The following is a 13,667-nucleotide window of genomic DNA, read 5'->3' on the forward strand; positions in this document are numbered from 1 at the left end:
AACTACAGGTCATTGAAAAAAGAAATAGAGGAAGATATAAAAAAGTGGAACCATATACCCTGTTCATGGATTGGGAGAATTAACATCATTAAAATGTCCATACTACCCAAAACAATCTATACATTCAATGCAATCCCCATGAAAATACAAACGACATACTTTACAGAACTGGAACAAATACTTCAAAAGTTCATATGGAACCAAAAAAGACCTCAAATAGCCACAGAAATCTTGAAAAAGAAGAACAAATTGGAGGGATCACGTTACCAGATTTTAGGTTATACTACAAAGCCACTGTAATCAAAACAGCCTGGTTCTGTCACAAGAACAGACATATAGACCAGTGGAACAGAACAGAGAACCCAGAAATGGAACCAAGGCATTATGCTCAATTAATATTTGACAAAGGTGGCAAGAGCATACAGTGGAGTAAGGACAGCCTCTTTAATAAATGGTGTTGGGAAAATTGGACAGCTACATGCAGAAAAATGAAACTAGACCATCAACTTACACCCTACACAAGAATAAACTTAAAATGGATAAAAGACTTAAATGTGACTCATGAATCCATAAAAATCCTAGAAGAAACTGTAGGCAACAAAATCTCAGACGTCATAGGCAGCAGAATTTTCACTGATACGTCACCTAAGGCAATAGAAACAAAGGAGAAAATGAACACATGGGACTACATTAAACTCAAAAGCTTCTGCACAGCGAAAGATACAATCATCAAAACGGAAAGGCTACCCACTGTATGGGAGAGTATAATTGCCAATGATATATTAGATAAGGGGTTAATTTCCAATATATATAGAGTGCTCATACAACTCCACAAAAGGAAGGCAGAGAACCCAATTAAAAAATGGGCAGAGGAACTAAATAGACACCTCTCCAAACAGGACATACAAATGGCTAAGAGACATATGAAGAAATGTTCAACATCATTAATCATCAGAGAGATGCAAAACAACAATGAGGTATCACCTCACACCTGTCAGAATGGCCACCATCAACAAATCATCAAACAACAAGTGTTGGCGAGGGTGTGGAGAAAAGGGGACTCTAGTACACCGCTGGTGGGAATGCAGACTGGTGCAGCCACTATGGAAAACAATATGGTGTTACCTCAAAAAATTAAAAACTGAACTTCCATTTGACCCAGTGATTCCACTTCTAGGAATATACCCTAAGAAGCCTGAAAAACCAATCTGAAAGAATATATGTACCCCCATGTTTGTAGCAGCACTATTTACAATAGCTAAATTCTGGAAACAGCCCAAGTGTCCATCAGTAGACGAATGGATCAAAAAAGCTTTGGTACATATACACAATGGAGTACGATGCAGCTGTAAGAAAGAAAGATCTCTTATCCTTTGAGAGGACATGGAGGGAAGGACCTGGAAAGTATTATCCTAAGTGAAACAAGCCAAACAGAGAAAGACAAGTATCATATGATCTCATTTATTTGTGGAATATAATGAACATAATAGTCTGAGGAATGGGATAGTTCCAGAAATGTGGAAGTGAGGTACAGACTGACAATCCCCAGAAGAGAGAGTGGTGGGGGAGAAATAAACCACAGAACTTATATGCATGTATGCATGTGCAATGGACATGGACAACAAAGCTGGGGACAGGGCAGGGAGGGAGGAGGAGGGGGAATCAGTCGGGGGGAAAAGGAGAAACATCTGTAACAAAAATAAATTAATTAATTAAGAAAAAAATAGTGTGAAACAGAGGACGTGGCTACCTATCCATCCGCCGGCCTTTGTGGGGAGCAACTGCGAGGGACAAGGGTTTGCATTTCGAAGAAAATTGAAGATTCAGCAAAATTACAAGAAATTGCTATGGCAGAATAAAAAGGCTCAAACTTCTCAGGAATCCCAATTCAGAGACTGATACCCTGAACATCTGAAACATCTCCATTTAGCTGAAGAGAAAAGACTCAGGAAGTAACTTAGAAAAAAGTTGTCCAGCCTTGTCAGAACAAGTTAATCAGGTTTTGCCAGCAGAGCAATGTAACATTGACCAGGCTTTGTCTGAAGAACTTGTAGCATTGACCAGCCTCAGCCAGAAGAACAATGTAAAGAAGAAAGGGTGAACTTCATTACTATTCCAAAGAAAAATAAAAAGAAAACATCAAATCAAAAAGCACAAGAAAAATATGAACAGGTACAAGCTAAGCGTGCTGCTAGAAAACAAGAATTTGAGAGGAGAAAGCAAGAGAAAGAAGCTCAAAGGCTCTACAAAAAGAAGAAAATGGAAGTATTTAAAATATTGAGCAAAAAGACTAGAACGGGTCAACCAAACTTCAATTTACAGGTGGAGTATCTTCTTAAAAAAAATACAAGAAAAACAATTAAATCAGACATTTTGTTCTCAATCAAGGGTTAAAATACCTGCTGTCTATTGAACTCTGTGTATGTAATGTACTTCCTAATAATTCACTGAATTTGTCAATATAAACTGGATTGCTAAACTATACTAAATATATTATGTCCAAATACTTTTGTTCTTATAAAGGGAAATTTTCTATATATGCTCTGTGGAATATAATTTGTTTCTTATTTATTTGTCTCTGAAGGAAAGGTGACCTGAAAAACTGAAAGAACCTTCTATTTGAATGACAGATTCAAGCATTCATTATTCATTACTGTTGTACCACATAAAATTCAGATGGAATAAAATGTTTTGAAAATAAGGGAGCAGAGCTTTCAATGGAGCATTTCAATGAAATTTTTCAATTTTGTAATCAGCAGTTACAGTTTTAAAATTCATTTTAATAATAGAGGCAAAGACTCTCCTTGGACTTTCTAACTTATTTTACATTAAGCACATGTTACAGGGGGATGGACTTCCCAGAAACCTGAGGGCATGATACCTGGGTGTTGAAACTACCTCCTGTCTCCCACATTTAACTGTGGGGTCTTTATAAAGCAGAGATTGGGGAGAAAACTTGAAAAGCTTGATATTTATAAACATTCCAAAAGTGGAAGTACATATATTGTTAGTGCAAGTTCTTGGGTACTCGGCAGTAGCGTGGCAAGAATTAAACATTCCAGATCCTGTTATTGTGTAAGACATTGTCACTGGAACATTATTGGTATTGTCTCTGTTGGCACACTTGTAAGCTGAGATAGAGTACTGAAATCCTGCTCTTCCTACTTCCCTGCAATTTCTGCAAAATGAGAAAGGCTTGACTATCATCTTTTTAAACAAATGATATTTGTGAAGCATTGAATAATAAAGTTTGTAAAATATTTTAAAAAAGAAATATATACATATACATATCTAGATATTTTATAACAATTCACACAACCAGAAGATGGGAGGATATTAGGGAAAAATTTCTGTAGAGATGTACTTTCTAGCTCTCTGAGACAGCATTTTAAATTATTAAACAGAATACATAACATTTGTACTTGAACATCTTAATTGTAAACAGATAAATTAGACACCACCATAATTCAGCAAGATTTCTCACACTGCAAAAAGAACACAGGGTCCCTTTTAGTTGTATCCTTGTAAACATTACTTATAAATCACTAAATATTTAATAGGAAGAGGCTCAAAAAGCAAGTTGATTGAGTATGAATCAGAAAATAAGTATGAAGCAAAAATTAAATAGCAGTAAATATCTTATTTATTGTCTAGGTTTTGAAAAGTTAAGGTTCATTTTGTTTTCATTTTGCCAACTCAGTTTTGTCTCTAAAGCACACAATTTCTTCCAGACAAGATAATAATTATTAGCAGCCTTGAATATATATGTGGGTGTTATTTTTATTTTCTCATCATTTGAGCAAAATTTCCTTGAATGGAAGAGAGAGATCTTTTCAAAATAGCATAAAATGATACCCCCTCTTTACGACTCAATTTGAACTCTTCCAAGATAATAAAACTAACAAGAATGATCCCTCACATGGCTAAGACTCAGCATAAGGATTTCTCTTGCTATCGCCCCTCAGAGAACTGTTATGGAAAATCACTAAACTGGCTCCTGACAGTGTTTTCATATATAAAACAAAATATAAATGACAGTATTTTCATTACTGCTAATAATGAAAATATTGATGTCTAAATATTTATACTCAGGAAAAATGTGAGATGAGAGCTTGACTGAATAAAACATGTGTTGATCACTAACACAGATTTTTTAAATTTATAAAGCAGTCAGCATCTAATGTCCCACATGGGGTTACATCTTTTTCCCTAGTGATGCTTAGGAGAGAGAGCGTTAAAGTGAAAAACCAAGTGAAGGAAATATATTAAGGAAAATGATAAATTTAAGAAAAATTCTTAATTAGATGGTTCATGAAGTCCCTACTCTTGTTTGTTATTTTTTCTCCATGGGTTATTTAATAAGTAACATGCTTGAAAGAGTTCGTGTAAACAGTGTCTTGGCAGCAGGGAAAGGTAAGATTAGAACTAACTCCTGCAATAGGTCCTGGCAGCCTCGTTGAACTGAGCATTTCTTTAGTGTGAGTTGACGCACAAGAGATTATGTGTAGGACAGTTTGTTCTTTGTATCTGCTGTATTTACAGATGTGAAAATATAGATACCGTAGAAGACATACAGATGAAGAGCCAGTTGAGAACATTTAAATCTGTTACTCTTTTAACACAGTTACGATCCTTGCTTTTGCACTTCAGTAGAAACTTTTATCTTCCCCTACAGAAATAAAAGATTGCCCTGCAAAGACCTGGCTAATGAGAGTTCATGTTTGATGCTCCCTAGCTGGAGCATAAGGGGGGCGCCTTTATGGAAGTGTTCGGAGAGTCTGACTAGCCTTATCTGCTAATAAACAGGGGACACCTATGAAGTCAGACTCCTTGTAAAAGGCTGGACCTCAGCAGTAATCACGCCAGAGGAGTTCATCTGTTCAGAACGATATAATTTCCTTCAGATCAGGCAGTTCCTGAATAATAATAATTTCTTATTTTGAGAGGACAATGATACCCATTTTCCCTCCTAACACTTCCATGTTGCTGTAAGAAGGTCCTTTGGCTACCAAATACCTACCTAGTGGTAACTCTATGGTCTTTCAACTACTAGATTAAATTAACTTTCTCCCCCAAAGCAAGAGGGTGCCTCTTTTTACATGTTTAATTTTTGCTTATACTTAAAAAATATATATTACTAATTTGCTCAAATTAAATTACTTAACCTCTCGAAATCCTAAAATGTAAATCCATGAAGCGGCAGAAACTCTCTCTCTTATTGCACAGGGTTTGTATAGGGATTAAACGAGGTTGTACATATATAGTGCCTTGTACCATATCTCTGTCTCAATATTCCCAATTGAAAGTTTTGTTTCATTGGCTCTGACTGAGTCGCATGCCCACTCCTCAATAAATTACTGCCACCAGGAGACTGCAAGAAACAGTGTGCTGTTAGACATGCCTTTGTCACATGCTCCACTCCTAGAGCTGAGGGTGGAGGCCCACCTGGACTAAAAGAAAGAGAGTTGGGAAGAGAAACTTAAACTAAAACTGGAGCCTTTTTCCAAAAGGAAGGTGGTTTCTGGGGACACAAACTAGAAAGTTCACTGCTTCACCCCCCTGGAAGCTTCTGCTGTCAGCTTATCAGATACAATCTGATCAAATGCTGTTCTTTCTGTGTGTGTGTCAAGGATGTTTAACAATTCACAAATAGAGGTATAATTTTATAAACCTACCAACATGTATTCTCTAATACAATATTTGCAGTTTAAATAAAATTCTTAACTATCTTGAACTCAGTATTAGCTATTCCTTAAGTGGGTCCTTTGCACTAACATGCACAAATGCTTGTAATTTTAATCCAGAATGTGGAATTCAAATTTTACACTAGTCAATTTGAGACAAAGATAAAATTAGGATAATTTACAATTGCATAGATGTAAACAAGGTCAATAAACTCTTTCCTCCTTGTCAGGAAAGCATTATACAATGCTGCATTTAATGTATTACTCCCCCTTCCATAACAGGAAGAGCAAGGATTCATTACAAACACGGTGAACTACAAACATTCCAAGTAGAGCATAAAGATACTATCATATTTAATATCACATTAAGTACTCATAATTTCTCATTCTCTGTTTTTAATATCATGCTCCTTACAGTTCTATGACAAAGTCATATTTTATTCAATTTCCAAACTGGAACACATTTTGTGCTCCATTTCCCTTCTCTTTCTTCATCTGGTTAACTGTTGGGCATGATTAAGAGGTACCACATCTTCCAAGGAGCCTACCCTGACAGCCCCTCAGCAGCTAGTTTTCTCTTAGAATCCTGTAATTATCTCTTATTTCTATCAGGGCATTTGTTACACTCTATTACAATTTTCTGTTTCCACTCCTCATAACCATAATCAAGCTTAAAACTCATCCATAGCTTTGCTTATCTGTCACTTTAAATTTCAGGTCTCTGCATAGCATTCATCACTGCTGACTATTTTTCTTAATCATTAACTCATTTATTTCTTATTTGTGTGCCCCCAGCCAGAAGGACACTCCATGAGAACGTAGACCTTGTCTTCTTTTTTCTTTACATATTTCTAATGCCCAGAAAAATACTTCAATAAACAATTAGTTGAATAAATGACTCCCCCATAAGACACCTTGAAAACAGACTCTATCTTAATAATCTCTATTGATGTGACATTATCTTTGGCATATCAAATGCAGTAGTCTCACTAATTTACTCAGTAGCTATTTGTTATTTCTGTATCCAAGGTATTGGATGATGAATCCAAGTGAGAAAAACAAAGTCCAGGGACAAAAACGCTCAATCCACCAGGAAAATCCCCAAGAATACAAATGCAAACCAATTTTCCCAAGTTCTCCTAACATCCAGAATCATCCTTTAGTTTAATCATATAATATAAAATAATTCAAGAACTCACCCAAGTGAAATCTAGCATCCTTGTTGATACTGCTAAGAATTCATTAGGGAAGGGGGTTTGGTTAGTTTCAGAGGCCATCTGTCACATCTGTCACCTCTTGCTCCAAATCCATTCCTAAGCTCCATTTTTGTTTGTTTTTGTTTATTTGTTTGTTTGTTTTTATCCTCACCCAAGAACATTTTTTTGTTCAGATAGAGTGGGAGGGAGGGAGAGAGAGAGAGAGAGAGAGAGAGAGACATCGACATGAAAGGGACACATCAAGTGGCTGCCACCCACACAACCAACCAGGGCCAGCGACAAACTGCAACCGAGATACGTGCCCTTAGCGGGAACCAAACCCGGGTCTCTCTGGACCACAGGCTGACGTTCTACCTGCTGAGCCAAACTGGGCAGGGCCCAAGCTCCATTCTTGATGTCTTCATGCTGTCTTACTTACTATAGCTGTTGCCTATTATCTCCTCACAAAAGAAAGTCCACACTTTATTCTACCAAACACAAACCTGTTGTATGTAATTGCCTTGTAAAAAAGATTTAGGAATTTAGGGGAAAATTATAATTTAAAACAGAAAACAATCTATTATTATTGAATAGCAGCTCCAAAAGCTCACCGACTTTTCCCAAACAAGAAAGCTCTCACTACCCCTTTTTTCTCCTTAATCTCCAATCTGCCACTGTATTTCTAGAACCTTCCTCCACCCACAGAGATCTTTCTCCCAGAAAATTTCCATTACTTTTTTACCCAGAAATTTTAGCTTCCTTTGTATCACACCTTCTCTCCTCAGTGAGTCCATGGATTGCATTAATGGGGGATCACCAATAGGCTTTCTTAAACAAGAGTTATTTATACCTCTAGATCAAGGAGTGACTTGATTTGAACAGAGCAAGACAAAATACAAACTTTTATCCCTGTTAAATTTCATCTTATTATATTTGGCCCATAATTTCAACCTGTCAAGATCTTTGAGCATCTTGGTTCTGGCGTGCGATATATTCACTACCCCTGCCAACTTCATGTCAAATATAACTTGCTTAAGTGTGTTCTCTGTTTTCACATAAGCCACCAAAAATGGCTAATAGGCATGTGTTGTTTTGTTACAGGTTTCCAAGAGCTAAAAAAAAAAAAAGATACAAATCACCAAATGAGACATCTACAGACAAATATCTTCACACTGAGAGTGAAGGTCTCATGTTCAGGCAGGTGCGTCCCATTTCTCTTGATAATCCCATCACAACTTATTTTGAGGTATGGGTTGCTCTGGCGAGGGAATGAGGTCTATAACGAGCACATGCCATAAAATATAGTTTATTGTGGCAGAGCCAGGGCTAGTCTAAGGCAAATGAGAGGCCAAAGAGAAAATTTAAGACGTCAATCACTCTCAGGGTCCTGCAAAAGCGGGGTAGCACTTGCACAACTTTGGGAGTGAGTGCCTCCTTACATTTTGTACCTAGGCTTCCCATCTGTCATTCTAGTCAAGGTCCCATAATGAGAAGGAACATTTAACTTACAGAAAGTGTCTTTGTCCAAATTTGGTCCTTCAGCCTGAGCTTGAGCTGCCTCACTTCATTGCTAGCTGTGCCCCCCAGCTAGTAACCCGAACCATCCTCGAGCTGTGCTTAAACTTGTCTTCAGTTCATCTCACTAGTGATTCAGAGACCAGGATTACTGAGGGAGAATTCCAGTATCAGAAATAATTTAAAAATAGGCTTAAACAATCTTTTTATTAAAAACATAGACCAAAAAGGCCAGTTTTGTTATTCAATACATTTTGCAACCTTCTTTGTCAGCCACTGTATTATTATTATTTTTTTTCTGTTTTCCTTTCCCCGTTTCTTTGCAGTTTGGTCCACCAATACCATCACTTCCAGGAAAACCAAGTTCAAAATTAATTCTAGCTAAGAAAGTCTACTGGGATCTTCTTGGTAACCTTTTTTGGTGTATGCAACTAACTTGCTCTGTCCAGACCTCCCACTTTTTCTGGAGGTCTGTATAACTACTCTGTGTCCAAATCCTGGTCCCCTGAACTGATGCTTAGGTGATCATGTAGCTAAAAGCCACAGTACTTCTCCCTCTTCCCTCATACCTGTCACTGTTACACCAGCGCTGCTGAATGCCTCTGGAGGTTATGTTCTCTGCTACAAACTTATGTGTATCCCTTTGCCTGTGACATACACCACACACACACACACACACACACACACACACACACACACACAAACTGTTAACCTGGTCGAATACACACAAATCCTAACTCTTCTTTTCTTTTTAAATACTAGGTATTTTGCCCTGGCCAGTTTTGCTCAGTGGTTAGAGACTCGGGTCGGCCTGGGGTCCTGAGAGACCCGGGTTCAGTTCCCGCTAAGGGCATGTACCTTGGTTGCAGTTTGTCCCCAGCCCTGGTTGGGTTGTGTGCAGGTGACGGCCACTCAATGTGTCCCTTTCACATCGATGTTTCTCTCTCTCTCTTCCTCTCTCTCCCTCCCACTCTATCTGAACAAAAAGGTAAAGAAGTATCCTCGGGTGAGGATTAAAAAAAAAATACTAGGTATTTCATAGTTATTTGATGAATGGATGAATGAGCAAATGAGAATGAACAGTAGAGAGCAGATGTTCAACACTCAAGAAGCCATTATTAAATTAACTGAGTTGCTGATCTACCTTGCAGGGTACGAACACTTGGGAGCCAGGCAGACAACAGCTGTGATATCTGAGTGTCTTCACTACAACTACTCCCCACCATTAAGCATTCGAGTCGCAAAATTAAAATGGACAAGTTCAAAGCCTAGTTAATAAAGGGGATTCTGAGAAAAATAATAAAAATGGTATCATGCATGTGTGCTCATGCGCATACACACATAGATATAAACTCTAAAAGACAGCCTGTCCCAGAACCAGCCAAATTCTTTGTCACGCTTGCTTGCCCCAGTATCACCCTTTTCACTGTTTAAAACCAAGTGGCCAAGGTGGAGATTCTCAATGAATATATGATAATGTATTGTGCTAACTTTATGTAAGACAGATTGCATCCCCCCTTAACATTTTAAAATTTGATCCAACTGGATTAAAATTTAATGGTTTTATTTTTGTATTTGCACATTCTCTTATGATCTTTTCACAAGTCCTATTTGCTTTTGCAGCAACTATATTTTAAGGCATCAGGCATTACAAGAAGTACTAGGAATACAGCAGTGAAAACATTCACAATCTCTACCTTCACAGAATTTATTAACTAGAGGAACAGACAAAATTAACCTGTACTTCAGGAAACATTTGGTTAAAAATTTACATATCTCATCTCCAAACACCCCCATTAAAATGTTAAGAACTCACTAATTAGAGAAAGAAGGGGAGTTATAAACAGATGAGAGATTTCAGAACATTTTTAGAGTACATAAAGGAGGTGGAGATGTGGTCACCGATAAATTAGGTCAGAGGAAATCTCCAACCTAGAATACACAGACAGGTGAAGAATCTGAACTCATCTCTAATGCAGAATCTAGGCAAGGCTTGGGCCTGGAAAGTGCTACACTCAATTCAGGGCAAAATTAGACATGAGGTTAAGAGCAGGAGCAATAATATGATGTGTGTATGTGGAACAGTTGATGACCCCTCACAAATATATTTCCTAACCTCCAAATGAAGCAGGCTTCTATTTACCAGGCAACAGGGCATTTCTCTAAAGAGCTGAGGAGCCCTAGAGAAAATACCTTATTTAAAGTGCCACCGATAGAGGAACTTTAATGTATGGTTCCCTCAGCAGGACCCCACCCCCAAGGCCATTACTCTTAAGAGTGCTTACTTGTCAGTTAGCACTGTCCTCGTATATAAAGCTACCAATCAGGTTTTTTGTTTGTTTGTTTGTTTTACCAATTTATACATTAAAAATAAAAAAGACCAAAAAGAGCCAAAATGCACCAGAAGCCCATAGAAAAATTTCAATACGAAAGAGTGGCCAAAATAAACTAGCATAAAAACCAAATTAGAAAAATGAGAAAACAATAACAAACTTTTAATTATCTTAAGAGACTCGTGAAGAAATTGAATCCACAGAACAAGAATAAGCAGCTACAAAAGGAACAACCAGGGAATCAGAAAGCGCCCTTGTATATGATATATATTGCTGCCAAAGTGTCATTGGTGGATTGAAAGATAAAGGTGAGGGATTTTCCCTGAATACATAGTAAGACACAAACAAAAAAGGAAGATGGAAGATAGAAGCAAGGAGAAGCATCCCAGAAGGTTCAACATCTGATTAATAGAACAGAATCTCTAGAGATAAAGAACAGATAAAAATAAAAGAGGAAAAGGATCAAATAAACAGTTGAAGGTAAATCTCCCAAGTTAAAAGATTCAAAGCCTCCAAACTGAAAGAGGCCGTAGAATAACTAGAACAATGAATTCTAATAGACCACATCTAGATTCCTCAATTCTGAATTTTGGAGCATCAGATTTGTAGACAAGGTTTTGAAACCTCTCAGGAAAAGTTGGGTCATGTACAAAAAAGAGAGAATCATAAGCATGAGTATTTTGGTTTCTTTTGTTCTTTGTTTTTATCAGCCACAGTGTTACTGGAAGATATGAAGCAATGTCATGGGAGTTCTGGGAGAGAACAATTTTCAGCCTAGAGCCATTGTCAAATGAGTCAATAGACTTTTTAAAAAACATTTCAAGCATGTGAGGAATCAGAAAAATTACCTTCTCAAATTGGCAGATGTAGGGAAGTCTCGAGGTACCAGCTGTGCTCATGTTTAGAAAAGAACAAATACAAATAAGAGCAGGTAGAGGGCAGGCACATAGCTGTGAATGAAGATCGTGAAAACATCCAACCTTATGGGACAGTTAAATGATCGTGATCCATCCTTGGAGCCTGGTCAACTAAATGTCACAAAAGGCTATTTGTTGACATGTTCATTATATGTTAAGTAATAAAAACTGATCCCTTAGACAGCAATTTACTAATAATATGCCATATATATATGGAAATGCAAATACACACACATGCACACACACACGGGTGGGCAAAAATAGGTTAATAGTTGTTTGCTTAGAAAATAATACAATATTACTAAATAAAATAATAAACTGTTTTGTGTATTCACAACTGTAAACCTACTTTGTCTAACCCACATGAACACATATGAAATAATTTTTTTATTTTAAATAATTTTATTCTAAAATTTTTAAAAGGCAATTCTAGCTTTACAGGAAAAAAATCCTGAAAATACAGAGGTCCCATACACCTTTCCTTTCTCCCCTCAATTTTTTTTTATTATTTACATCTTGTATAAGTATGGTATACTTGTTACACTGGTGAATCAACATTATCAGTATTATTAACTAAAAAGTTTATAGTTTATAGGAGGGTTCACTCTTGGTGTTGTATCTTCTTTGAGTTTGAGAAATGATTTTTAATAGTGTTTTTATCTAGAGTTACAGATTTTTTTGGTAATATCTATTCCCCCCAAATGAATATATATTATTTTTATGATAAAGAAGCATTTGGTCATTGTTGTTAGGTTAAGTAAACTAAACATGCTGTCTCTACTTCCTCATTTTTGTCATTTACTCCTAAACCCTCCTCCATCTAGCTTCTATCCTCAAGTCTTCATAAAGGTTACTTTTCACCAAGATAACAAATGGCTTTCTCATAACAAAGGTACGTGGATGCCTTTGTCATTATTATAAAATTTTCCCATTTTTTAATGTTATTAATCACTCTCTCTTTTAAATTCTCACTTCCTTTGACTTTCCTAAGCCCAGGTAGTCCTAGCTTCTTTCCTACCACTCAGTACCCTTCCCAATATCCTTTCTGAACCTTTCTCCCTTGTCCCACCCCATTGCTGTCAGCACCCTACCTTTGGCCTTTGGTTGTTCTCTCCATTCTTTGCTGGGACAACCTATATATTCCCATGAATTCAACTGGCATCTCCACGCTGTCGACTCTGCCATCTATATTTCCAGGTCAGATTTCTCTTGGAGTTTCGAAACCCTAAGGCCAAGCTACCAACCAAATATGTCCACTTAGATGTGTAAGACTGGTTGTATTATCTTCCTTCTTGACCCCATGCAAACCCGATTCCTCTGTATTTTCCATTTCAGTTTGTATACACTATTTTCACAAGCCAGAAACTGCCATATTGATTTCTCCCTGATTCATTCTACATGAGGTCTGTCTAGGACCCCTCCACTCCCATGTCCCTTGGGTTGGCTCCTCCTCACCATTTCTGCGACTTGCTCCTGTATAAATACTTTCATCACTAAAATTTTCCCTATAGTGATACAATAACTTCTAAGTGATCTCCTAGCCCCTAGTCCTCTCCAATGGTTTGTACCTCCCCACCCAAAGCACATCTTCCTGAAATGTAAAACGTCCCTTCCAATCTTTTGCTCATAATTATTAAACGTCTCCCAATGGCCCTCAGTAAAAATCTTATCCCATAAGAGGCTTTTTTGGTTTGATCCTTTCTCTCCAGTAAAGACTCATATGTTTCCCATTGCCTCCTGGACTCCAGAGCTCTCCATGAACTCGTCTCCCCTCAGAAACAGCCTCCTTCCCCACACGCCGCCTTCACCTGGGCCCTGTCACCCATCCTTCTGGAGCCAGCCTGGGCACTTCCTCAACGAAGTACCCAGAAATCGCCCCACTTACCATCTTCATTTGTAAATTTCTTGTACTATAATGTGAAGTCTTAATGGAAGGAACCACATTTTTCATTTTTATTAGATAGAACTGTATAAAATTGTGTGTGTGTGTGTGTGTGTGTGTGTGTGTGTGTGTGTTTAAGG

At 37.5% G+C, this 13,667-nt stretch overlaps 1 pseudogene; it reads left to right on the forward strand.

Annotated features, from left to right (window-relative positions):
* LOC118621462 overlaps positions 1-2,394 on the forward strand; it is a 58,295-nt pseudogene extending 55,901 nt beyond the window's left edge.
* The last annotated feature ends 11,273 nt before the right edge of the window (positions 2,395-13,667 follow it).

This window comes from Molossus molossus, unplaced genomic scaffold, assembly GCF_014108415.1.
Source record: "Molossus molossus isolate mMolMol1 unplaced genomic scaffold, mMolMol1.p scaffold_m16_p_8, whole genome shotgun sequence".
Lineage (NCBI taxonomy): Eukaryota > Metazoa > Chordata > Mammalia > Chiroptera > Molossidae > Molossus > Molossus molossus.